General features: G+C 40.4%; 1 long non-coding RNA gene across 1 annotated transcript in view; it reads right to left on the reverse strand.

Moving 5' to 3' along the window:
• Positions 1-929: 929 nt before the first annotated feature.
• Positions 930-27616, reverse strand: part of Gm8630 (predicted gene 8630) — a 38464-nt gene continuing 11777 nt past the window's right edge. The window contains exons 3-6 of the long non-coding RNA NR_152176.1: positions 26013-26163; positions 22384-22472; positions 6530-6605; positions 930-2218 (exon numbers count right to left, since the gene is read on the reverse strand). This is a non-coding gene — a long non-coding RNA (predicted gene 8630). The remainder of the gene's footprint in view (positions 2219-6529; positions 6606-22383; positions 22473-26012; positions 26164-27616) is intronic.

The raw sequence follows: 27616 nt of genomic DNA on the forward strand, positions 1-27616 counted from the left end.
TTCCTTTCAGAGCTCCTAGCATTTCTGAGTCCACAAGACAAAACAGGACATTTTCCCAGACACAGTCTTTGGGATGATTTCTTTCCAAACTTTGCCAAGTTATATCTCAAGGTGAAATGTTAATAAAGGCTTTCGTGTTCGTATAGTATTACTTATAAATTCACATGCCACACTTCTCCATCAAGCTGATGTTTGGATGCTTTAATTGTTAGCTTTGTCTCTATCTACATTATCCTTTGAGTGCAGGGGATGTGCTTTTAGTTCTTTGTCAGAACAGAACTGGCAATACTTAAGTATAATGATAACTGAAAGAAAAGCCTAAGAATGCCATAGTTGTACATACCTTTGATCCCAGTATTTGAGAAGCAGAGACAGGCAGATCTCTGAGTTTAATACCACCCTGATGTGCATAGTAAGACAGGACAGCTAGGTGTGGAGAGCCGTGAGCAATTGCCATCATGAGCCTCCGCTGTGCCTAACTGGTAAACAAGTAATGTGCGCAGGTGCAAGAGTAAATTCGTGCCAAGTCACTGCCCATCCCGGGGCGTGGCGATGAGGCTCTGGGAGAGCAGCCAATCAGGTGTGGACATGCCACACTAAGGTGTATATAAGCAGCACCTTTTTGGTGCTTGGGGTCTTCCTCTTCATGTTGAAACTGGTGTAATAAAGTTGCTGCAGAAGGATCCGGTTTCTCACGCGTGTGTTCTTGCTGGCGAGACAATAGTGCGTGTGAGAGCTAGGGTTACATAGACAGACTCTATCTCAAACAAAACAAAACAAAACATCTAATAAAACAACAACAAGACAAATTACTCACTTTTCCATTTAATTTTTTTCACTAGATATTTCCAAATTTAAATGTTTTTAAAAAGAAATAATGAGAATTAACCATTCTATTAGATATGTTCAGAGATATAAAACAAATCTGAAGTAAAAAATTCTTTTTTATTTTATAGATGGAATTTAGATTTACTTTCACATAAATTGATTTTATTTTCATACTATCCACAGTGTCATCCTTTGGGGGGAAAGTACAATATCTATTTGTTTATATGCAACTCAAAAAATATACTCAATAAAGTAATCACATAATTAGATTAATTTCCTGATGTTAAATCATTTCAATAATAAACTGCCATATTACCTAATTGACTAATTTTGAATTGAAAGAATGCACTTTTAATTGAATAAACAAGAACTTAAATCTCACCAGCATGCCTAAATATGGATAAATAAAATTCAAAAATAGGAAAGTGTGGGAATAAGAGTTTTCATTAACCTTTATTATTATAATGAAACAAATGTTTGTTGTGTTTTTAAAAGTAGAACATCACCAAAAAGGCATTATGTATATTTTCAAAATTCAACCAAAGACATATAAGATAAATGAACTATATAGAAGTCTCTTTTTATAATCTTCAGTTCAGAAAAATATGTACCAAGATAATCTTAGCAATCTTATAGTATTTCACTTAAGGTCAATGTAAATATTAGCTATGGTTGCAATATTTAGCCAATTATTTAACATAGATGGGATGAGATATCATCTAGGGTAAAAATACTAATTATATTGTAACATATGGAATATTTATCATTAATCTTCTGAATATTCATGGATTCTCCTTTCAAAATTTCCAGGCTGGACTAAATTCTAGAGTTTCCCATGACTTAGTAAAATGAGAAGGAAAGAAAGATATCCTTTATGCTCTGTTTTGGGGTTAATGGGGTTCTGGGTCTTCTCTGCCACAGGGCTCTGGCCATTTGGGGAGGCAGGATGAGGGAGTATTGACTGTGCTTACCCCATGCCTGGGGATGGATGTCAGCCACAGGACACTGCTCCAGGGGTGGGAAAGCACAGTCTGAGGTCAGGGGGTGGGGGTGAGCCAGAACTGACTCAGGGTTGGTGGGTCCCCGGGCCTGCAGGGACCAGGGCAGTCTGGTTCTCAGGCTCTTGGGCACCCAGGAACTGAGAGCCGAGAGTCCTGGGAGCCGTGGAAGATCTGAGAACTGAGTGGGAGGCCCACGGGCTGGATCTAGCCCAGGCCTAGGGGGAAAAGAGGGGAGCTCCAGCTGAATCCCATGGGAAGGTGTCCTTGGCTTGTCTACAGCAGCTGGCTTGGACTGGTGGTCATGGCTGGGAGCACAGAGAGGCCTTGTACAGGAGATTAGACTTGGCTCTACAGGTGAAGGCCTTCTCTATGGCTCCCCATGGCGGATCCTGGTGAAAAGAGGCAGTCCATGGTTTTAAGTCATTTATTGGCATGGCAGAAAGTGGATGAGTAAAACTGTACCCCAGTTCTCAGGGTAGGCCTGAGGGTAGGCAGGGAGGAGTGTCTGGGAAGGGGAGTTTATTGGCTAAGCCTCCAGGTCTTTAGGTACCTCATTAAAATGGAAATGTCTTAAGGCTACATGACCACAGGTCACATCCTCTATCTGTGGAGGGGCTTAGGGCATTGCCTTTACATGACTGATGGCCACAAATCTATGGAGGGCTGTGGCCTTGTTTCAGGAACCTAGTGTCCAGGACTTAGCTCAACCAGGAACCAGACTGCCTTTCACGGTCCTACACTCTGTCACTGTAACTGTGAACTGTCCATATGTTCTTGGGTGTGTCCCTTCCATGGGATCAAAGTCAAATTTGTGCACTACCATTGAAGATAAAAATATTGAGTAGGGCCGGGCAATGGTGGCGCACGCCTTTAATCCCAGCACTTGGAGGGCAGAGGCAGGCAGATTTCTGAGTTTGAGGCCAGCCTGGTCTACAGAATGAGTTCCAGGACAGCCAGGGCTATACAGAGAAACCCTGTCTCGAAAAACCAAATACATTGAGTAGGGAAGGAACTAATTTCAAGACCATAAAAGAAGTTTCAACATTTAAATACATTCAAACAATACTCCTAAGCCCACAGAAATTAGCAGAGGTGGGTTTCAGAGGTGAGGATCTTTAACATTCAAGGATCAAAGAGACTGTAAAATTGACAAAATGTTAGAGTTATCTGATGTCATTTTTAAATTAAAAGTAACCTGTTTTTCAAAACACAGAAGATGGGATTGTAAAGTCTTGAGTACATTAGGAATTCAACACTGACTTGTGGGAAGGGAAGGAGAGAAAAGACAATGTCAATAAAAACATACTCAAATTTTTGGTTATTGATATGTGCCTTTGATTTTAAGACTGATAAGATTGAGTAGAGACCAGTTGTTTAATAACTCTTGGGCAAAATGTAACTCAGAAATTCTCGTAGAATCTATGCATATGCACAAATCAAAATGGTTGTAGAATTCCCTTTTGGGTTTTCATGCTTTGGTAAGGAGATTTCTTGTATTATACAGACAGCCTTCATTCTGTCTATGGCCACTCTTTTGAGGAATTGCAATCCTTAAGGATTCCCTGCTTCAAAGGGCCATTGTCCATGATGTTGAGTGGTTGACATCGCACAAAGCAATCAACATTTTGTATCCATGGATTCCACATGCAGGGATTCAACTAAATTACAACTGAGAAGATCTGAGGAAAGTAAATTGTCTCCACTGGACATTCCCAAATGGTTTTTCCTTGTCATGATTCCTAAACAATATAGTCTAATAACCATTTGCCTTGCAAAAATAACCTACTTAGCATTGTGAGACATCTAAAGATGATGTCAGTGCAGGAGGGCTGGGTGTCAGCTAAAGGCAAGGCATTTTGGTGTCTCAGGAGTATGTGTTCTGGAACCAATCAGCCGGAGGCACTAAGGGGCAGCTGTTTATCTTTATTGGCTTATATAACCAATTGATTAATCAGGTCATTTCCCCTTAATTCTGAATCAAGCACAATCTGGAGTTTAGATATACAGTAGCAGAATTCAGTAAGGCTTTGTGAAAGATGAACTACTGTGTCTCCACTCATTTTCACACTAAAGAGAGATGAACATAAAACAAATGGGGTAGAACTATATGGGGGATTTACCAAACTTTTATATCTCTTTAAATAGAATGCTCTACATATCCTTCTAAACAAGAAAAACAAACTTGGATGACAGGTATAGTTCTGTTTATTACGTCTTAATTTAAATTTCCTTACTAGGGAGGCAGAATAGAAAACATACCTAGAAAATACTCAATTTCTTTGGGCTTTAAGACTTTTGTTGATCTTTTCATCTTATTTTCACTGTTGTTTATTTCGAATTCCCTTAAAGTAATCAAGTATTATTTAAAACTCTTAATATGTTCTAAAATTTTTAAATAAATACTTATAGGAGATCTAGCTTGTGTAGTGATAGACATTAAATTTGGTCTTCCAAACATGTTTTCCTTTCTTAATAAGGAATATTATTTTCACTTCAATTTCATCAGTTGATTCCAAGAAGATGAGAAAGAATTTTCCTCTTAGAATAAATCTTGTTACCCTCAGGGTGGAATACACTGAGCCTTGTGGCTTGTTTGTTGCTGTCTATCTTTTCTTTAATTGTTTGGATTTAGCTTATGCTTCACATAAGCGGGACCTTAGAAAGAGTCCAAAGCCCACTACAACACAGATGCTCTTCTGGTGTGCATGAAGACAGCAACAGTGTACTCACATGCAAAAAAATAAAAAATAAAATAAAATCTTTAAAAAAAGGCAGAATGTTGACCTGGTGCACGCCTTTAATCCCAGCACTTGTGAGGCAGAGGCAGGTGGATCTCTGAGTCTGAGGACAGCTGGTCTACAAAATAAGTTCCAGAACAGGCAGGACTACACAGAGAAGCCCAATCTCAACAAAACAAAACACAACAACAACAACAAAAATGGCTAAATGCAAACAAATGGGCAAACTTCTATCCCCACCTCCTTGCTAGCCAGTAAGCTAATATTAGTAAACAATTGTTTATTTCGGATAATGTATTACCATATTAATAAAGTATTATTTCCCCAATTTTTAATAGATCCTTCCATGGAGATATGCTGTAGAAAATAAACAACCTGTCATTGTCAGGTCCTTTACTTCAGGAAACAAAACACCTTTTTTCTTAATGGAGGCAGGACAGAAGATGAAGTATGCCTATGGTTCTTCACTTAAACCTCACATTAAGTAAGGGGCTGGGTCAAATCTTTTCTGACCTTTGACCTTCTGATATAAAAGGGAAGTGAGCAGAAAGAGCAGACCAAGGTACAGAGAGCATGCATTCAGATATTTATTTCCCCACTCTCCCTGCTCTCTCTCTTTGAAAGTTAGAAGTTGCGGAGCTCAGTGCATTTAAATATCTAGTTCATGCTGCATCAACACAATTGTTTTTAGAAAAATTATGCATTCCAAGTAATTTGGTAAAATAGACAAAAAAAAAAAATACATTAGCCTTGCTCATGCCACCTAAGAGGAGGCATGTCAGCCAGGTTTTCTAATATATCTAAGTTCACATTCTGCAAGTATTGACCATCATTTACTGAGTGTTCTTAGCAGGCAAGTTTTCAAATGTCTTCATTATTCATTTGCTGACCTAAATGTCCCCTTGTCCTTTCTCAGGTAAATACAGAATTAAACATCAACATCACAGCCATTTTAGAGGCATTTGTGTTTATGCCCATCTCTAGAGATCACTGAACTTGAAAAAAAAAAAACAAAAAACTGCCATCTACTTCTTCCCTGATATGTTTGTAAAAGTCCCATCACCATTATCTCTCTCTGCTAATAAAGTCCATTTGCTTTTTTGGCTATTATCTTTTGCTTGTCAGTCATAACTAATGGCATGGAGTCTTGTTTAATTTTTCCCCATCTATTATATTCCTGTCATGCTTTTGTTCCCCCACCCCCACCCCCCACTTCATACAGGTCTTAAAAGAAGTCAAAGAAACTAGTTCATTAAAAAATTATTTGAATGCTTCTCACAGCACACAGGCTTTCATTTTTGTGCTGGGGCCAACTCTCCACCTCATTTTAATTCTCCCAATCAGTTCTTTCTCCCAGCACAGAAGCAAGTCTTTAAAACAATCTTTCGGAAATTCTGATATCCACTGTTAGGATCTGTAAAACCAATTAGTATGACAGTCAGCTTTAAGTTAGCCATGGTAACTGGGGAGCTATTGGCCTGTTATAATTAACTGAACGCTCTCAGAAGGAGTCAGAATTCAAGTAGGGCATGGCTCTTTACCCTTCACACAAATCTGCTTTTAATATTTATAAACATTTGCAACCAAGCAGTATCATGCCAAACTTCTTCTTGTCTTTTCTGGTGAGCATACTAATAAACATTAAGTCCAATTGCAAAGAAAAGGTCAGAACCAATAGTCAAACCATGGGAGTGGACTACTCATCTCTGGCTCTGAAAAGAGTTTCTTCAAGGACATGAGGTATGTGACTAACCAACCAAGTAAAGGAGATACCTATTCAGCATTGATATCTTTTCTGTATCAATAAAATACTTTGAAAAAAGTGAATTTTTCTATAATTTATAGTAATATAAAGAGGATAGTTATACTAAAATAATAACACAGTTAATTTCTTGGTTTATCCATGACATTAGATTATATGTGAACCGTTAGCTATTTCGATACACAGACTGCCTGACTTACAGTGAGTATCAAGAACATGGGGCCCACAAGACAGCAAGTCACCTTAGATTCTGAGCAGGGGATAGTGGAGTTGAGTCTGGAGATAAAAAAAAAATTAAGTTAAAATAATCAAAATTTACAGAGGCAAAATTGTACACTTTCAGCATTTGACTATAGGCAAACAGGCTACTTGAGACTCATCACTGAAGATGTTTCACATAGTCCCCCAGAGTCATTGCCCAGACTTCTTCTTTCTCAAACAAAGCAGGCATGTGTTTCAAGCACTCCTGCTAGGGATGAGCTATTGCTAGTATTCAGGACACCCTGTGCGTACATGGAATCAAAGAGATGTTAAGCCTTCTCCTATGAACTTTTTGTAGATAATTGATATAATTAAGACATACCACAGAATTTTTATCCTTCCTTCCTTCCCCCTCACCTGCTCCTTTCTCTTTCGGCCCACTTCTACTGCATAGCCCAGGCTGGCCTTGAACTGGAGATCCTTCATCCCTGCTCTCTCACTGTTCAGATTATGAGCATGCGTCGACACGTCCTGATCTTTCTGGGGAGATTTTTATAAAGTAAATTTAGGTGAGGGAGACACTGGTGAGAAGGGAAGGATCACTTTCCTACTGGTTACAGAATTTTTAGAAAACCTTCTTAAGTCATTTTTGGATATAGTCTCTGGACCAAGTGCTTTGCTGCACTTTTTTTTTTTTTTTTTTGAGTTAAAATAAGAAGAATGAACCATAGCTCAGACGTGCTGTAGTGTGAGGAGGAATCACGTCTTCTTCTGTCAAAAATTGGGGTTCTAGCAATTCTGTAAATTCATCTTTAACACGACATCTTCATTTTGATTGAGCGACAAATAACAGTTTATGAACGAAAGCAGAATTTATGTATGTGCTCCCAGAATTAAATTGCTGAAAGTACAATATTTGATAAGGAAAAAAAGTGTGTGTCTGGGTCTCAGCTTCATGCACCAATAGTGTTCTCAGCTCAGTGGAATAAGCCTTCATATTCCTCAGTAACAAAGAGAAAATTACACAGCAGAGCCGTCAAGAAGATGATGGGTAAGTGTCCAGCTCCTCTGATAGATATGAAATAAACTTATAAACACATTAACATAGTACCTAGCCAACTGAGTTGCCTAAAGAAAAATCACAATTAGGTCAGTATTTAAAACCAGAGTGACTGGAAGCACAGGTGGCGCTCGGCAGTTATCTCACGGTGGAGAGTCTCTTGAGGAGTGAAGACGTCTGTGCCATGGCTTTTCAGATGTAAGGTAAAATTTTTTCTAAATCATACCTTCAATCTTTCAACCAATGCAGAACTCCATTTCTGTTCCAGTGACAAGCTCAGGCCGATAGCCATGGGGAGGAGAGTAGGCTGAGAGCCATGGGAAGGGAAGGGAGCATATGACCATACAGAGGGCAGGAAACGCTGTATCTTCCTCTCCTATCCTTACCCTAAGACCCACCCACTCAATCATCCATGATCAAGACCAGCCGGTAGATTGCTGGGAAAAGAAAACAAGTTGTAAAATTCTTTAAAGAGTCAAGCTTCCTCTCTTAGTTATCCATCTCAGAGTCTGATCCATTGGCCTATGGATCTTGCCCAGCAGCCTTTCAGATCCTGACTTCTATGGGGCTCATACTACATGTCTCCAACATGTCTTCGGTAACTTCCTGGTTCTTCGGTTCTTCCTCGGTTCTTGACTTTGTAGGCTGCATGGAATCATGCTTCCCTTAGGAATCCATCCCCCTAGAAGATGTCCCTTTAGCACTGAGCTGTCCCAGCAGAGGTCAGTCCTACAGGCCCTGCTCCTGGCGAATGTCACCTCCAGCAATATTCAAGAAAATAATTGAAGTTCAGGTCTTTTCTTGGTGTAGCCGTGTTCTCCAAAAGTTGGAAGTAGGACAGAGGCTTACTAGTCTGTACTTGGAGCTATGATTCCAAGAAATGAGAGCAGGCAAGGGAGGGGCAACGGAAGCCAAAGCCAAACCAGAATGCTTTAGGAAACTGGCTCTCGTGGGGGTCAGCCAAAGTATCCCATCATGATAGATCACAGGCCTTTAAGAAGCACAACTCCAAGCTGCGGTCAATGGAGTCGAGGGAAGAGATAAAGTCCAACCCCTTTTCTCATCTCCAGTTGGCCCTGTGGCGATCCAAAGCCCTTATAATTTCAAACTGAGTAAGAACGATTCCAAGGTCACTGCCAAGAAACTGTAACCAGGAAGGGAAAGCTTTGCAGTCTGGGTCTGGGGAAGGTTCCTGTCTTCTCATTGTACTGGTAGCAACTGGAATGGCAGATAGGTACATAAGAGGTGCCCACCACACTGTCACCTGTGGTCGGTATCTTTTTCCAGATGCTCTAGGTTAATTGATTTTTTTAATGTATAAAAATCATAGTTCTCATGACAATATGAAGTCAGCAGGCATCCAGATTATCTTTAACTGTCTGTGTGATAAGGGAACAATATGATGCTAAAGCAAGCGAAAATGAGAATCCCAAGTGCAGGTGACGGGCCAGGTACCTCAGTGGGTAAAAGCAGTAACAGAGCAAGCCTGATGGAGCAAGCCTGACAACCTGAGTTCAATTCCCAATATTCCCAATAATATATAGATAGATAGATAGATAGGTATAGAGAGAGAGAGAGAGAGAGAGAGTATGCACACACACACACACACACGCACACACATCACCTACATATATGATATATAGACACACATGCAGGGCTCTAGTGATGGCAGAATGGAAAGGCACAAACAACAAAACAACAAAAGATATATCCCTCTCTCCTGGTCTTAAAGTTTTTCACATTTCCTTTACATGGTTTTCCAGAAATATCCTAATTTTTATTTTCCCAAATGATCATCAGCTATTCAGAAATATATTTGTAGCTTAATCTAAATAACGAAAAGGTAAATCTATTGGCTGAGGACCAGAAAGCTGTGTCCCTTTTACCAAGTCTCACCAGTATGACTTCTTTTTAAATATAAAATTTAATTTGAATAAAATCACATCTGCAACCACTTTCACTCAGCAGCAACAGAGCTCAGGGGTTGTAACAACGAACCGCAACCCAAAATAGCCAAACTATTTACTGTTTGGGTCTGTCTGTACAAGAAATGTTTGTGAGTTCTGCTGTGATCATCAAGCAGCAGCCGCCGCAGCATAAAACAGCGATGCTCCTTCCCTTCTCCAACCATGGCCTGAGGATCAAGGATCAGGAGAGTGGGTGAAACACCTGCTCACCCCGTTCCTATAGCCCTTCTCCTCTCTTCTTCATCACCTGAAATGACAGAGCCCCAAAATGCAGGAACAGCCAAAACTAGGTGACTCCTTCCCAATAGAAACTGGGCAGAAACATCTCTCCCTCTCCTTCAGACTGTGGGTGTTTCACATTCATATTAATGAATCTGCAATGCAATTCAGAGATTACACCCTCCAATACTGTCCACGGCAAGCTGCTTAAGAGCTGAGATTCGAAGCCAGGACTTGTAGTTCAAAGCTTGCCTAGATGTCAGAATGGGCATGGATCACAAATTCAGAGATTCCGCTTCCCTCGCTGTTGTCCTGGCTTCACAGGCTTAAGTTATCTCTTTCGGAGCCATTTGCTGCTATTTTAAAAGATGTTAGCTAGCACGAGAGCACGCGGATGAGAAAGAATGTTTGGGGCAGAATGCTTGACACCTCCTTACTGCTTCCCCAGCATCCAGATGGAAGAGGAAACAGGGTCGGCTTCCACACCAGCCTGGCAGAGGAAATAGACATCTGCCTCAGGACGGTATTTCTTACCGCAGATAGCAGCCAGCAGTGCTTTCAGATCCAAAAGAAAAATGTGCCTCTGCTAAGAAATGCGAGATTAGAACCCAACCATATTGAACTCAGCTTTGACTGAATTCTCCTCTCTCTCCCTCCCTCTCTCTCTTTCTCTCTCTCTCTCTCTCTCTCTCTCTCTCTCTCTCTCTCTCTGTCTCTCTCTCTTTCTCTCTCTCTCTCTCTCCTCCCCCTTTCTCTTCACCCCAACAACAAAAACAACAACACCTCTTCACATTGCAAAAGTATCCAGTAAGATGCTAAGATGCTTTCATCTGAAAAGCATTCAGGAGTCTGGTTACCTCAAGGGTAACATATTTCTAATCATTCATTATAGTCCTTCCTGGAAAAGCCAGCCAACGGTCTCAACCTTTCTTTGGCTTCAATAGGAGGAATAAGAGACTCAGATTCGGCGATGACTATCTTTTGTTGCGGGTGGGACTTTTCAAGCTGAGAGTCCAGACTTGTTTCTCGGACCAATATTTGAAGACTTTGATGTGCTTGCCTGGTTTTCCTTGAAGGTATTTCCTATCGTTATCGCTCCTTAGGAAGGTGACACTTGCAGCAATCATGGAGTTAGTGTACCATATTCTTTTTTGGGGCACTGTTAAACAAAATAAGCTATGACATTGTACAGAGTTTGATGTGTACAGTATATAAGGAGGAGAGCAGCTTTGGGGTTCAAATCGGGTTCAAATCTTGACTGCCTTTGACTTGCTGAGTGACTGTGTTGTGTTGAGATTTAAGTAAGAACTGTCGTGGATACTGGCAGGCATCTCTATGGCTTTGCCCTGCCTCTCTCTGCAATACTCAGCAGTACATCCTGTGAGCGATTTTGATATTGCCCCTGACTAAAACTACACTCCACTCTCCTGTTAGTTTACACTGTTTCCTCTTTCAAGATCCTATCACAGATACTCTTTCTCTTCTGCTCAGATGACAACTCTTAGTGAAGTCAAACCAAAATTGGGAACTCAAGCAAGCTAACAAAGGACCCCAAGCTAACAAGGCCACTGTCAGAGTGAGGGCTGACCTGGTAACTACTTGAATGTTTAGTGCCAAAAGGTTCCTCGGGGAAGAGAGTGTCCCAGTGGAGACTGGACGACTGAGGAAACATGAGATAATAAGGGGATGCTGAACTTTACAAAGTTTGCTCTGTATCCAGACTCAGCTACTTTCATGAAAGGTAATTTCAGGACAAAAGTCCTGATGATGTCTTAAAATTCAAAGGGGAAAAAAAAATCCTAAAGAACATGATCACAAAGCACTCAAACATTCTAGAGGTCATGTTGAAGAGACGTCACTTTTTCCCCCCATTTGGATAGATTTTTCTTGAAGTATGGTCATATTATCTGAATACATAAATAATAGCCCTGGTGGGTTAGTGGTTTATGTCAATTTTAAGTCCTTCAGTGGAAAAAAAAGTGCTATGTGGCAATTTAAAAATGTGTTTTCTTGTATTTTTCCAAACCAAATAATTTTGCAAGGTACATTCTGAGTGGAATTTGATGGATGCCAAGAATGTCCTTCGGTATAACCTGAAGATGGTGTAGTCTGTGCCCAATATAAATAACAGCCAAGGCTCCTGCTTTCAGCTCTGCAACTGGTTTTAAAATACTTCTCTATCTCTAGTTATTGCTCTAGAACATCTCTACTCATGTTAACAAATAGTTCCAGCCCAAGAGGAAGTCAGCCAAGATACCCTAGGGTCCAAGCTTGCAATGATCCCATTCACAGCAACTTCTGAGAGCCAAGAAGATCCAGTGGACGAGGAGAGTGCTTCCTAGTCTGTCCTCTTGACACCTACCTTGAGCACACTTACTGCCATCAATAGCTGCCATCATAGAGAACATTCCAATGGCATCTGACCCAGTGTTATATGCGTCAAGAGGTAAACTATTTTCTCATCAATTGTGCTACCGAAACCCCATGTATAAACAGATACCCCCTCCAGGGTGAGAGGGGCAGGAAACAGTGCTGGCTCCAGCTTTGAAGAAGTTGTTAAACTTTGCTAAATCTTCTTCATCTTCAGAACACACACTTTATGTTAATCTATATTTATATAATATAGTGATTATTGCCATTTGTAAATAAAATTCACAAGCATGAAACCATGAAATAAGTTGTAACTGTATCCGTAACACTTGTAGTTTAAATTTTTGTTTAGTTTTGTCAAGCTGGAAATTAAACTTGCACATGCTAAAAAAAAAAAAATGCTTTATCACTGAACCACACCCCCAGTCACAAGTTACTTTAAAATACATACTTTTTAATAAATCTATAAAAAGGAATGTAAAGCAATTTATATATGTAAAGGTCTGGATAGCCATTAATTCTAAAAGACATAAAGATCAATGCATTTCACATAGATAGATTTAAAAGTATTTGTAAAGCCTGGCATGGATACATTGAACTCTTATAAAGTGCATGACACTCATAAGGAGTCAAAAAAACAATGTTTGTTGAGTCAATGAGAGTAAATATGTTTATCCAAAGGGGAAAATTAGATCACCTAGAGAGGAAGAAGGGAGAACAAATAGGAAATATAGAAAGAAAAAGGAAAGGAAGGAAGAGATAGGACCTTGGAAGTCACCACAAAAAAAATATAATCAAGGGGAGTGTAGAACAAAAAGAAGTTACCAGTAAGGCCAAGTAGGAGAAGTGAATGAGCCAGAGATAACCCTCAAAAAAATGAGTGACTATTGAGTAATAAACTATAGACAATTTAGGAGCAGGGCCACTGATATCTTTTCCTGTCAATCCTTCTCTGTTTCCTCTTAATGAGCAAATACATTCATTTTTAACCTAAGCCTTCATTCTTTCCCTTTGTATAAAATTTTCCTTCAGTGACTTGGCTCTGATAATAACGTAAGTAGAAGTAATAAAATAGGATGGGAAGAAGGGAATTCGTATAAGTGCTTGGCTCATCCTTGATAACATCTAAGTCTTTTCTATTGAAAGCACCTAAGTAAGGCAAGTGTGTTCCAATAACAGGGTGGATGCTGCTTTGCCCCGCATGCCTCCTCAAAAAACACACAGCATCTCTTCCATACACTCTCTTTGTGCAGGCAGTCCTAAGGCCATCTCTCTGCAAAGAGAGAATTAGACTCAGCTTGATATAGAACGCTACTTTGTAAAACCTAGGAGATAAGAAACATGATTGTAGTCCTCTTTAGGAACTACCATCTGCCATGGGGCTTTCTGAAACTCCAAGTGGAGTCTATGGTCTACAGTTATCTTTTATTATATCTGCACCCCAATGCCTTTCTTTATGACCCCAAATTTTTCAACTGACAGTTTCTTGCTCAGCTAGTTTCTTTATTTAGTGTCCTCAATATGAGTCCTCTTTCAACTACAGGAAAAAAAAAAACAAAAAACAAAAAACAGAACTCCCTTTTCCACATCCACAGACAGTGGAAGAAAATATTGCCATGGACCCAAGATTCTTCTTCTAAACACAGAAGGCCTGACTTCTCCTGTTCCTGCTTTTAACAGAACCAGCCATTGTTCCCCTAGAGCCAGTTCTGATTAAACATGCTTTGTCCCTATGAAGCATCCTGTTGAGTTTTGCTGACAATGTAATTGTGTGGAGAGATGATGGAGACTCCGGGAGGCATTTGATGTCACAGGGGATCTGCCTTCATATGTGGATCAATGCTTCTCAGTTGTCGGAATCTGGCCCTGTTTTGTCCCATCGACATGCGCTCGCTTGCCTTCTATTTTCTGCCCTGTGTTAAAACAGCATACAGCTCCAAACCAAAAACTGAATAGCTATGGCAGAATGCACTTGGACTTCCAGAAAGATAAACCAAAAATAATAAGTTACAGAAGCAGAAAATCGCCCAAGCTTTATTGTGTAGCTCTTGCAGTTTGTTTCAGTAAATTACACTGCAAAGGTGCCATACATTTCAGTCTCCCAAACGAAATTCTGATTAGCTCTTGAATCAAGGTGTCCCATTCTTCTTTACATGCTCAAGTCTAGCTCTAGCTGGACATTTCTGTCTTGACAATCATAACGTTACTCTGCAAAAAGTTCTAGTTGAACACATGAACTTGGGATTCCCAGTCTGGTTCTGAAGGTTGCCTAATCTGGCTGAGTTGTTATTTTCTCATCACTAACCTGGGGATCTGGAAACCTGACCAGCATGGACCACACAAGAGTATTTTAAGAATCAGCTCAGGCTACAGGCTGTGAAAATAAAAGGCACTACTTTCAATATATAGTTTCTAAGTTTTTTCTAAATATATAGATATTCAATATATAATTATCCTTTATTAGTAAAATTTGTAAAAATTTAGTACCCACTATTAAATATTTCCTCTGCTCCATCAATATGCCAGATTTGTTACTCTACTGACTTTAAACATTTAGTGTCATAATCTAATCTGTACAAAATGTAATTATTAAATGCACTTTTGATGAACCAAGTAAAGTTTTGGTTTTTTTGGTTTTTGGTTTTTGGTTTTTTGTTTTGTTTTGTTTTGTTTTGTTTTTTTGGTTTTTCGAGACAGGGTTTCTCTGTATAGCCCTGGCTGTCCTGGAACTCACTTTGTAGACCAGGCTGGCCTCAAACTTAGAAATCCACCTGCCTCTGCCTCCCAAGTGCTGGGATCAAAGGTGTGTGCCACCACCCAAGTAAAGTTTTAAAACAGACACAGTGAGTGGTTTCTCTACCCAGAATTTAAATTCTAAGCAGAAAAAAAAAAAAATCTAAAGAGAAGACATCCCAAGGAGCACATACCAAACAGAAGACACAGTGGCTTCCTACAAACATCCTTAAGAAACACAACATATCCTAGGGAATTTGCCAAGAAAACATCACCTACCATCATCACATACTCTTTTTTCTTTTTTTCAGAAGAACTTAACAATTCACCCTTAAGCCAATGAGTATTTGCGACTACAGTAGCAATACAATCAGAGCAGGAGAAGAGCTTCCTTTCTTCTTGCATATCTTACTATTTCCTTGACACAAACACTTAGATATCATTGAAAAGTGCAGGGCCAGGAACTGGGAGTGGGTGGGTTGGGGAGCAGGGCAGGGGTAGGGTATAGAGGGCTTTGGGGATAGCATTTGAAATGTAAATGAAGAAAATATCTAATAAAAATGCTTTTAAAAAAGTGAGGTGCTGCGCTTAACAAAAGTATGCTTGGAATTCTGAATATTTCAGGATATTCTAGAATATTTTTCTGGAATGTCCTAGAGTATTTAAGGAGAGGTTTAACTCAGAAATGTGAGTCAAATACACTTTTTTTTTTCATTCTTCATCTCCAACGACTAGAAATCTTAATCAGAAATTAATATACAATTCAGAAAATGGTTTAATAATTATGTGCAACTTATTTTCACTTAAAATTTCCTAACCATTCTTTCTTTCAGTGAAGGAAGCTATGTGTCCCAGTAGCATATAAATAAACTTCTAAAGGAACTAGCTAAGATGAGTTCACTGTGTCTAAAACTGGTTTGGATCAGGAGTATCTCTCATTCTCCCAGTAATGCAAGGGGCTAAAAGCATCACACTGATAGAGATGATTACACAATCTGAGGACCATGGCTGCAGCTCCCTCCTGCTTGCCTCCTCCTTTCTGCTGGTCCTGTGTCTTTCCTTCCCAGTCTTCCACTCCCATCTGACTGTTTGGCTCTGTACTTTTTTCTTCTAGTCTCTTCACTCCCAAGGCCCTTCTTTCTTATCTCCTTTATACTATATCCTAATGGCTTTAGAGATGACATTTATAGTTTTGACTCCTTGGAACGATGAAGGATCAAAAGACGAAGAAATCTGTCGTGTCACTAAAGCACAAACCTTCAAAGGCATTATAGGACTATTGTGAGATCAGAGGTCACTTTAATAAGGAAATGTACCCATTAATTTTCCTTCAAGATATATTAGACAGGCAACATTTTGGTTCTCAATATAAAACCCATGATCACTGCAAGGAATCCAAATACAGAGTCTATACAGAAGTGATGATTTTCGGGGGGGGGGGGGGAGGGGGAAACAAGTAGTCCATGGGCTTGATTGTTCTAATCGCTCTATTCCTAAATCTTTCTTGTGTAACTTGCACAGCCTCCACAGTGAATAAAGCTACCCTCTCACTTTTGTATTAGCCATACAGTCACTAAAATAAAGCATAAAGTTGCAAATCTTAGTAAACAAAAACACAAAGTCCCCAGATAGAAATATGGTGTTCTCCATTGCAAGCCTAGACCCCAGGAGTTCAAGCATATTTCTGCTCAGTGTTGCTCCTCTCCCAGTTTGGGCAGAACAGGAAACAGAACCAGAGAGCCAAACCAGCTACATCTGTATCAGTCTATACTGTCCTCATTCACATGAGAGGCTCCACCCAGATCAACAGAGCTATCTCATTGACCCCTGAGGCATGAGCAATGGACATAATCTCTTAATATCTCATTGAATCTGTGGCTTGTGATATGCATTTCCATCTTGAAAAGTAGTCAGTATAGCCTTTTAGGGCAAATATGTCAATATAGAACATAGAGGCATACTAATTTCAGAAAGAATCCTCGACTTGATACTAAATGTCTATTTACATGTATTCTCCCTTCCTACCTCATCCTGCATATTGAAACACATGGTGTAGAGAATGTTTTTGCTATGTTTTTCCTCTTAATACAGAGAGCTAAGACCCAACATGCCTATTGCCCTTCACATCATTGAAACCAAGAACTATGTAGACATATCAGCATTTTTTAAGACTCCTAATGAAGGTCAGATTTATTCTCTGTGGTTTCTGGAGATGGCAGCCCCAGTAGCTTTTTTAATATTTCTGAGAAGAGACAGATTAAAGGTGCATAACTGTCTAATCAGATTTGCTCAGTGACGCATATGAGGAGTGAATTACTTCAGTCTCAGCTTCAACTGGGTTCAGAGAACTGATGCAGCATACGAAGAGGAGTTCCTTCATCTTCATGTTTGGTACCTAGAGGAAAGAGCTCCAAAGCATGGTTCCAGGAATCTTAAGCCTTTCAGACACATAACAGACAGGAAAGATCAGAAACGTGGGAGAAGTTGCCAGGTTTGCCTGTTGCACTGAATGTTTTGCTTTCAAAAGGCTGAAGACTGATCAGTGACAGCCATGCTTTCCATTTCAAATGAGTGGATTTACTAAGCTTAAAGCAAGCAAGAGCAAAAGAATGAAGGGTAACCGTCAGAGATAGAAGCAGCAGACAGATGGCAGAACACCCAACAGAAAGGACTGGATAGCCTGACTAGGAGAACGAACAAAGGTAACACCATCAAACCAGGGGCTTACAAACACTGAGCAAAACTCAACTGGGGAAGCAAACAGTTGTGATGGAGCAGCCAAGGCAGAGGATCTTCTATCCTCTTCATAGACAAGCTTCCAACTTCCTCGTCCCACTGCGGACAATTTGACACAATGGGGTAAACAATAGTAACATCTGTTGGAATGTTCTCTAGCAGTTCTCAAAGACATACTGTGTTTTAATAACCTTAGCTATTTGCTGTTTGTTGTCTTTTTTTTTTTTTCCCCTATCAAAATGGTAGTGGAATGGGTTGGGCGACCTGCCCTAGAATAAGGTGTTTTAGAGAACACTTGAAATCTAAGTGAACTGGAAGAACTAATGAACACTGGTCTCCACTGACACCACACACAAGAGTGATGTTGTGTGGCTCTGGAAATGGAGCCTCCCTCAGTCTCCAGAAGTTGAGAAGAAATCCTTCCTGTGGCCAGCACACTTTATCTCCATTTATATATTTTAAGACTTGCCACAAGAATATTCTAGTGTGGTAAAAAGCCAAGCTCATCTGAGTAAGTAGCGGTGACAGAAATTAGCATAAAGGTCTATAGATAGAGGGTGCTGAATACTCTATCTGGTGGAAGATACAGATTACAGATATGGCACATTCCCTAGGTCTTAAACCAAATGCCCCAAGATAAAATGAGAACATTTGAGCAGGAATGAAGGATCTCTGTGCTCATTTGCTGTTAGACTCTTAGATGTACAAAAGTCATCATAATTGTTATTTTTAAAGAACCAATGCAAGTTTTGCCTTGAGGATGCTAAGACGAAGCCCCACCCTGAAAATGTTAAAGAAACTTCCATTGTTTATATTAACCCCATCTTTTCCTGGCACAACACAGGTGAACATGCTGCCTTGTGGAGAGAGGAGGTCAGTACTGCATTCCAGAGGAAACCTCACCGAAAGGAGAGAGGCTACAGCTTAGAAGCACTATTGGAGCCTGGAACACCCTTTTGTCCCCGACAAACCAAGCTATGCTAATTCAAAGCAAAGAGGCTGTGAGAAAAACAGGGCAGCTCAGTTCCTCTCTGGAAATGCAAGAGGGATTAAGGGGTGGGGATGAGAATGGGGGTGGGGGACGGGAGCAAGGAGAAATTGACTCTACAAAGATCAATTGCTCAAGGAAGGAGCAGAAGGAGAGCGACTTGATATGCACACTCACCCTCCCTGGGAGAGCTCTCTCCATCCACTACATAATCTGCACTCTTGCAAAAAACATTTCAAGTTCTCAGTTCAAGCTGGATGACAGGAGATTTTTAAGCTACTTCAATTCAACAAGAAGTTATTAAGCATCCACTTTGTACAGGGCACTGTGCCAGGTGATAGGGAGGCAGTAATGATGAACGAAACATGGTTTCTGCCCTCAGGGAGCTTTTGGCCAAGGTAAGACATGAACAGAAATAATAAAGGTAACTACAAGATACTTTGATGTGTGCAGGAAGCACAAATACAAGAAGCACAAAGAGGAAAAAAATTAAAGGTAGCTGACATGGAAGAAGCAAGCATGATGCTAGGAAGTATCGTGGATCCAGTGGCCTCAGAGACACATGGGGGGGGGGGCGATATAAAGGAACTGAGGAAGAGAGGAGGGGGAATAGGACCACAAACCCTGGTTGGGCTGCCTAAGAATAACTACTAACATTTCCATCTTCATGAAACTAACCCATCTGAAGAGGCCAAAGGCACCGGGAAGAAACTGAAAACGCAATATGTTGTCACTAGGGTCGCAGGCTAAAAAACAGGATAAAGAGGACTCTCCATTCATTTCACTGACTATTTCTTTGGCTTGTAAGAGTTCGGCATGGTCCAGCATAGTTCCCCTGTAGCCCGCGCCAGTGCTAGTTATTACTAAAACAAACAGGACGAAAGCAGAGTGACGATGGTTGGAATTAACAGTGAATTTTGAACCACTCGCCTTACTCAATTTCATCCTCCAGATCCTCCCTAACTTCCTTTGCTCCAGTTTTTTTTTTTTTTTAAGCTATCTGCTGGCATCTGATGTCTAGTTTATCATCACAATAAAGAATCTGACATGCTTTGGTAATTACATCATGTCTCTTGTAGCTTCCAGCTCCAGGCATCCTACCCTGCATACTGCCAGTTCAATTTGAGGCAGATTCTTCTGGGTTCAAAGGGGTCTAAAATGCATCATAAAAGCTGCTCCTATCCTGCAAAAATTATTAATGATGGCTGACGGGGCAATTGGGCATTTAATTGCATTTAGAATTCTTTTTTTTTTTTTTTATTTTAAGGTAATCATCCCAGTGGACAAAATAAAACACAGCATTTGTTACACAAATGTATTCAAACTGAATACACTGCTGGGACCCCTTTTAAAAATTCTGTAGAAAAGTGCATGTTGTTGTTCTTGCTTTAACAAGAAATAAGACCTGGCTACCCGGGTGTGCTCTGTGTAAGTACTCTCCTGGCCAAGGGCTGCATGGCGTGCAATGGTCAAATATAGGAAAGGCTCCCTGTTGTACTCACCAAAAGTCCATCAAAATACACATGCTAATTGCTGAGTGAACAACTGATTCTAGCTAAATCATTTAGCAAAAGATTTGCAGAAACTGCTATTTTCTGGTCAACAGCTACAAAACTGAAACAAGTGCTAGCAATGGAAGGTTATAGAGAAAACTACCTTCCTCTGCCTCAGTTTCTTCCTTGGAGTATGGGGGATAAACAGCGGGTTGCGTTGTGGAAGTGCTGTGGGAAATGAGTGCATTGAGTTTAGAGTGCTTCAAAGCACCATTGGATGCACAGTGAGCACTCAGTCAGCGCAGGACGAGCATATGAAAGGGCAGCCATCCATCTCTCAGTGGCAACCCAGGGACTGGACTCAATCCAAAGCATGCTGTTTGGAAAGCTGTTCTAAAGAAAGAATCCCTGGTTGGTAAAAGCCTCAGCCTTCCTCCACCCAAGCCCAACCCTCCCAGCCCTTGAAGCCTTGACCACAGCATAGTTTTGTGGCTTTTCGAATGAACCACACACATCAGGAATTCTTTCCATGGCTGGCCAGGCTACTTTCCTTCCTATAGGCAGGCAGTCAGTAAGAAGCCAGCAGCTGTTGGAAATTTAGACACTTCACCTCCAGCCACTTCCCAACCTTAGCTCTGTCGCATCTGTCTGGATCATAGTATCTGAGAATGCAATGTAGCTTTATACCTAACACATTTGGATAATGCACATCTAACAATAAACAAGCTTCAAGAAGGAAAACCCAACTGCACCCAAGTCTTGCAACATGAGAATGCTCTGTTTTGCCTCCTCTTCCCCAATTTCCTAGGAACTTCTGTGCAGATCTACAAGTGCAAACACAGCTATCAGACTCAGTAGAGGATTGTGTAGCAAGGGAGGAGCAGGGAACAACTTTGCCAGGCCTGCATTGTACACTAATCTCAGTTAAGGCTTTCCTAGTATTTAAAGCACACGAACACATAATTAGAAAATGTCTAGGTTTTTATGCTGGCCTTCCTTTCTGCTTTCTCAAGCAACTCTGGCATACAGAACACTTGTTCATCCTTATAAGCACATATGGTCTGAAGTCTCATGGCTTCTGTTGGGTCCTGCTGACTCAGTGGTCGATCGTTTATCCATTTCACAGATGAAGAAATTGAGTCTCCACACAGTTAAAACTCAAAGCAGTCACACTCTCACTCACATGTTGAAGTAATGGGTCCTTGCTTTCCAGTATATCATACTCTCTCAATTCTATCCCCACTTGAATCTGTGGTCAAATGGAGGTGGGGAAGACAGAATAGAAAGTGGTCACCAGAGCTCATCTGCTCATCTGCAAGGAGATCTGTCGCCCAGACACTTAGGTGAGGTTCTGCTAGCCATTTTCTGGAGCAGAGATTACAATTATTATTCTCTCTCTCTCTCTCTCTCCCTCTCTCTCTCTCTCTCTGTGTGTGTGTGTGTGTGTGTGTGTGTGTGTGTATGTGTCTATGTGTGTCTGTCTGTCTGTCTGCCTGCCTGCCTACCTGTCTGTCTGTCTACATATGTAATTTGTCTAACATGGAGATGGATAGAGGGACTGGAAAAAAGTTAGTGAGATAAAGCTTCAAGAATGAATGAGAAGGGCGGTTTTCATCCGAAGTGGAATCAATATTGACTGCTCCCAAAGAAAAGCAAGTAAAACCACTGAAGTTATCACCCCACTGGATACTTGGATAGACCCAAGAAGCTGTAGGTAGGTTCAAGTTCACTGACTGGTCACAATGTAAACTGATGGATGAGGACACAATGAATGAGGAACCTTGGGAACGAAGCATCCTGTAGCCTGTGGATATAAATGGTGTTTGTAGCAACATATGTCATCTGTATCAGTGATATCATTTGTCCAATTGTTTTTTATAGATTTATCTTTAGAGTCCAGGCAAAAGACTTGTCATCTCCATTTCTTCTGGGAATGAAGAACTCAAGAGGCTGAGGTAGGACAGAACATCCTGGAGATGGTACTGAGCACATCTCCAGCTTTAGTTTTCGAACCTGGTGTGGAATCAGACATTACCATGACCTCTCCTCCCATGTATCTCCAGCACGTAGCAAGAGGCCATGATACAGATTGTGAAAGTAGAATTTCTCCATAGATAGATGAGAAAGGAAAGATGCTACCTTTCAACACAGGAAGCTAGCTCTCCAGCTTTTCATGACAGTGCACCTCCTAAGGACTCAGGATGCAAGCGTAGCCCACATGAAAGCCTGGCCTCCCACTAGAGCTCTTCATCTGCCCTCCATGGTGGGAAAAGTTAAAGGTATTTACCGGATGTCTGACCTACTTCAGCAGCTGGAAGTCTTGCCTTACGGGATCATAATTACTTAGTTCCAACCTTCTGGAGTGTCACAGCAATGCTGTAAGAAGCAAATTGCCTAGAGTTAAAACTTTTTAAAATTACATTAAAAATATACAAGACCTGAAGCTATAGAGTACACAAGACATGGACTCTAGAATGTCGGAGGAAAAGGATGTATGTGAACTAAGTTAACATGTGACAAGGAAGAAATACAGATGGTGTGACCTTGTGTGAACTGGAAAGCCACTCATTCCCTTTACTTTTGCTTTAGAAAACAGTTCTGTGTTATTTTCTCCGGATATTCATATTGATTACCTTCTTTTGCTTGTTTTGCTTTTTCTTTTGTGGTACTGGGGATTTGAACTCCAGGCGGCATGCCTGCCTGTTAGGCAAGCCCCCTTGCCACCAAGCTGTATCCCCTACCCTTATTCTAACTATTCATGCCAATACAGTTACACTGTAAATGTCCATCTATTTCATTTGGACCCAGGAGGCACTTGAGCCCACATATCTCACTTTATGTAACAGAAGGATTTTGTGAAAATTTGAAGTAAAAAGAATTTGGACATAGTGCTATCAATGTATAAGAAAATGGTGCCATTTAAGAAATGAGTTTCAGCAAATTATTCGGCATAAACTAAATGATTCTGAAAAGGGACCATACTTTTACAGAGGCATGCTCGTTCTAATGTATCTGTATTTTCACACACCAAGGTTTCCTACAATGAGGAAAGACTGCTCTTTATTGTCTTATTACTTCTGATTGGCTTGATATCTTTAGAGTCTTGTACAATTTGTACAGCTAGTGTGAGACATAAGTATATGGGACCTGACCCTCTAAGTGAAAAGAGAACGAATTGGAGGCCACTGGGGTACAGTTTGCTATATTAACTCACTCCGAATTTAAATTTCAGGCTAATAGAATGAAGTCACAGTTGGGTGAAGAGAAAACTAGTTTGCTGCCGGTCTGTGTAGCTGCTGAGTAAGGCGACAGAAAGGCTGGCTGGCTGTTCCCCAGTGAGTAATACATAAGACTGAGCATGGGCAAAATAGCTATGCATCCCCAGCTCACAGACATCCATACAGACTCACATGCACACCACGCCCACTGTGTTGCTTAGAATATTAGTGTAGATAACAAAAGTCCAAAGTCACAGAGGCCATTAAAGGCCACCGGGAGCTTCCAGTTTGGAGGAAGGCTTGAGATACTTATAGACTTTCTCTCCTCCATCACTTGGAAGGGGTTAGCATTATCACGGTTTCAGCATATGGTCCTGGATAGATAACAGCAACCATTTCCTCATCTAAGCTAACTTTCAGGAGAATGATTGTGGAGGGGACATCAAATTATTATATTTGCTCCTCTTCATCCAATTAATGTAAGCCACTTGAATCATTTTTTGTTTGTCTGTTTGTTTGGTTTTGCTTGCTTTTGTTTATTCAAGGCAGGGATTCTTTGTGTAGCCCTGGCTGTGCTGGAACTCACTCTTTGATCAGGCTGGCCTCTAACTCAGTGATCCACCTGCCTTTGTCTCAAGGGCTGAGATTAAAGGCCTGTGTCACTACCATCAAGTTCACTTGAAAAGTTTTTTGTTTGTTTATTTATTTATTTATTTATTTATTTATTTATTTATTTAAAGTACACTGTAGCTGTCCTCAGACACTCCAGAAGAGGGAGTCAGATCTCGTTACGGATGGTTGTGAGCCACCATGTGGTTGCTGGAATTTGAACTCCTGACCGTCAGAAGAGCAGTCAGGTGCTCTTACCCACTGAGCCATCTCACCAGCCCCTTACTTGAAAAGTTTTAAACATCACATTTCCAGTCTCTGTTTAAGTGAGAACTTCCCGGCAAAGGAATATGAGAGACAGAGACATGGCCAACTTCCTGAGAGCGTCAGTGAAGTTTTGCCCCATTGTTCTGTTGCTTTCTGCGTTCTCACTGTCTGGGACCATAAATCTACCCACCCTAAAGGACTAATCAAGCCTCTTTCAGTGGGGGCAGTTTTGTTGCTATTCACATTGGAAGTTCTTGGATATGCAATGACTTCTCACACACCGACATACACATATGTAATTAAATATGCTTTTTATATTGGATTCGGAAGTCATTTTAAACACACAAAACACTAACATGAAGATCTATCTCACTTCTAACTTTGAACAATTTTTGTACAACTTTGACATACACTGTAGCAGGTTTCCTTATGACATTTTCATATGTGTTTGGGTTTTGTTGATCCTGCATCTACCCCTGATCTCTCCACCTTCCGTGCCCACCTAAATCCACCCAGCCCCTTATTCACTCTTTCATTTTTATATTGCATCTCTTTTATTACCCATATCCCCTTTGCCCTTAATGTCTCCTCTTCTGTCTCTTATAGGCACCTTCCTAGTTCCTTGGCATGTATAACTCCCCTTCTTTAATGTAAGATGTGCATATATAACAATTGGATGCCATTTTTATCTGACTACTTGCAACTCTAGTAGTCTACTTTTTCCTTTGTGCATGGCTCTCTCACTATTCGCCACAAAAAATCATATCTGAATCCTTTTGCCTTATGAGTTTATCATTTCTAATTTTCCCTGAAGAAAAAGAAAGGATCCTGGACAGACATTTACAGAATTAGTACACCAACTCTGAAGTCATATCACACGTTTTGCTAAAAATACTTGGCTCTTAGTATATCATTTGCAAAGGTAAGCCAATTTTCAAAATTACAGACTACCAGAAAAGTCTTACATGAGATGAAATTTTTTAAATCAATGAGGCGTGTATGTGTTTTCAAATTATAATACCAAATCTGGATGATCACTCACCATGTGGGTGAAGTCTGGCTTGCCTACCCACTTTAAGGCTTTCTAGAAAAGATGACAAGACATTCTTATGCACCAGGAAGACTTGTCCCAAAGAGCTATCTAAATTCAGCACAGCGGAGGACCTTGCCAGCTGTAGCTTTGAAGAGCTGCGATTCTTCACATGATTTATGGTTACTTAACACTAGTTGATAAAATTAACAACTTCTAGATCATTGAAGCTCCACCCAAGCTTATTTCCTGCCGCCACCATCATCCACTGGTTTTCCGTGGCCAACCTTCCATATAGTCATTAGATACTCAAACTCCTAACATATGGTGTTTCCTCAGGGTAGTTGATCTATAGCTGGCCAAAAGACAAAGAGCGTGAGAACTGTAGAATACTGCATTATCACTTTATGTGGGGAATATAGATATTATAGTATATCTACTCTGTCCCATTATCCAGAGCACACAGCCTTAACCTGAAGGAAAAGGAATATAGGAGATATGAACTCAGAGAGCTGGACCTCACCTACCAGGCCATAATGCTGACCATTTTCCCACCCCTTTTTACTCTGTGGGTTTAGGTGTACCTCCCATCTGCCCCATCTGATACCCGTGGAGGAACGGGGAACTCTTGACCAGCAACTGTGGTGTCTAGTTGCTATGTTGGACTCCTGCTGCTGTGTCTGCCAGCCCACCTCTTACACCACTGTGACATGCCTTTCATCAGTTTTGGGAAGGAGAGCGGTGAGCCTTTCCTCACCACAGATAACAGAGAGAGCCCCCCAAAAAACTTACCCTGATTAGGAGAGTTTAGTTGGTGTGTATTAGCTTTTCTTTGAAACCAAAGTATTCTATCTCCAGGAGGGATTCCTTCCCAAGACCATCAAGGAAGATGCTTTTCAGTGCAGTATTTTATTTTAATTTATTTGATTTTACAAAATCAGAGCTGTGACAGCAAAAAAAATAAAAATAAGAAAATTAATAATAATAATAAGCCTGTCCTCTTCTGGAACACTAAATAAAAACACAGTAATAACCACAACATTTCTCAACCTGACTGACTCGTCATGCTTCCACTCCCCTCAACATACCCCTGTGATGATCTAGAGGTACAAGAAAAGCCACAGCAGTCTTTACTCTGGCATCTCTGGCTGCCCAGGTCCTGGAGTGACCACAGAAGTCAAAAGCATGTTGCATGAGAGAAAAACAAATTTTGATTTCTTCATAAAGCTACTGAGAATTTGAAGAATAGCCTACTGCAACCAACTAGAAACTGGTTCCACGTGAGTGCTTCTCAAGCCAACGTTTGTTTCTATGTACTGGCATTATGTAGGTATTTTCTCAATTGGAATTCTCTCCCCTCAGGTGATTGCGGCCTATGTCAGGATGACATAAAGTTAGCCAGCACAGTGGTTAAGAGAGCATACTGCTCTGCAGAGGATCAGAGTTTGACTCCCAGAATCTATATCAGGCATCTCACAAACAACTCAGCTCTCAGGGCATGTTATATCTCTCCCCACTATGGGCACTTAAACAAACACGTGCACACACAAATATATAATTTAAAACAGTAATTAAATAAGTTAACAAATGGACATGGTTTCTCCACTGTGATTCCCATAGTTGATGTTCCCTTCCCCAAATGTAACCACTATCTCATTTTGAGTTAATAATAATAATAATCCCTTCATGTTCCTTAATCATTTTTCATCATATTGCCCTATCTTTCTTAGTTTAGGTCATTGTTTACTTGTTTAGTATTATTCAAGCAAAAATTTCTTGTTTATATTTTTCTTGAACTTGCTTTTTAAACATGTTTTTAAATTATGTGTACATGTGTATCTGCATTTGTACATGTTATACACATGCTCAACATATGTGTAGGTGTCTAGAGTCCAGAAGACAGTGTTAGATTGCTGTTAAGCTGGAGTTACAGGCAATTGCACTGCCAAACATGGGTACTGGGACCCAAAACAGGGCCTCCAGAAAAGCAGTGAGTGGTATCAATCCCTGTACTATCTCTGCAGTCCCATGAAACTTTCTGTTTAATCTAATCTTTTGTTTTCAGCGTCATGCATGCTTGGCCTATGTCGCTGCATTTAAGTCGTTTTTGCTACAGTAGTATATTCCATTATATGAATCAAATACCACACAATAGTCATTTGGAGTTTCTGTTTGAGCATTTTGCTATTAGAAATTACATTAACGAAAAGATTCTTGTCTCAATTCTAGTATACCTATACAATAATGCCCTAATATACCTAGCTAAGAGGGGGAAATGCCCAGCTGTATTCATGAGTTCCACTTTATAAGATGAAATTGTCTTTACAAACTTTCTGAACCAAATCACATCATCACCAGCTGATAGGAAACTTCTCTTTGTAGCACATTTTCACTAA

This window comes from Mus musculus, chromosome 19 (genome assembly GCF_000001635.26).
Source record: "Mus musculus strain C57BL/6J chromosome 19, GRCm38.p6 C57BL/6J".
NCBI lineage: Eukaryota > Metazoa > Chordata > Mammalia > Rodentia > Muridae > Mus > Mus musculus.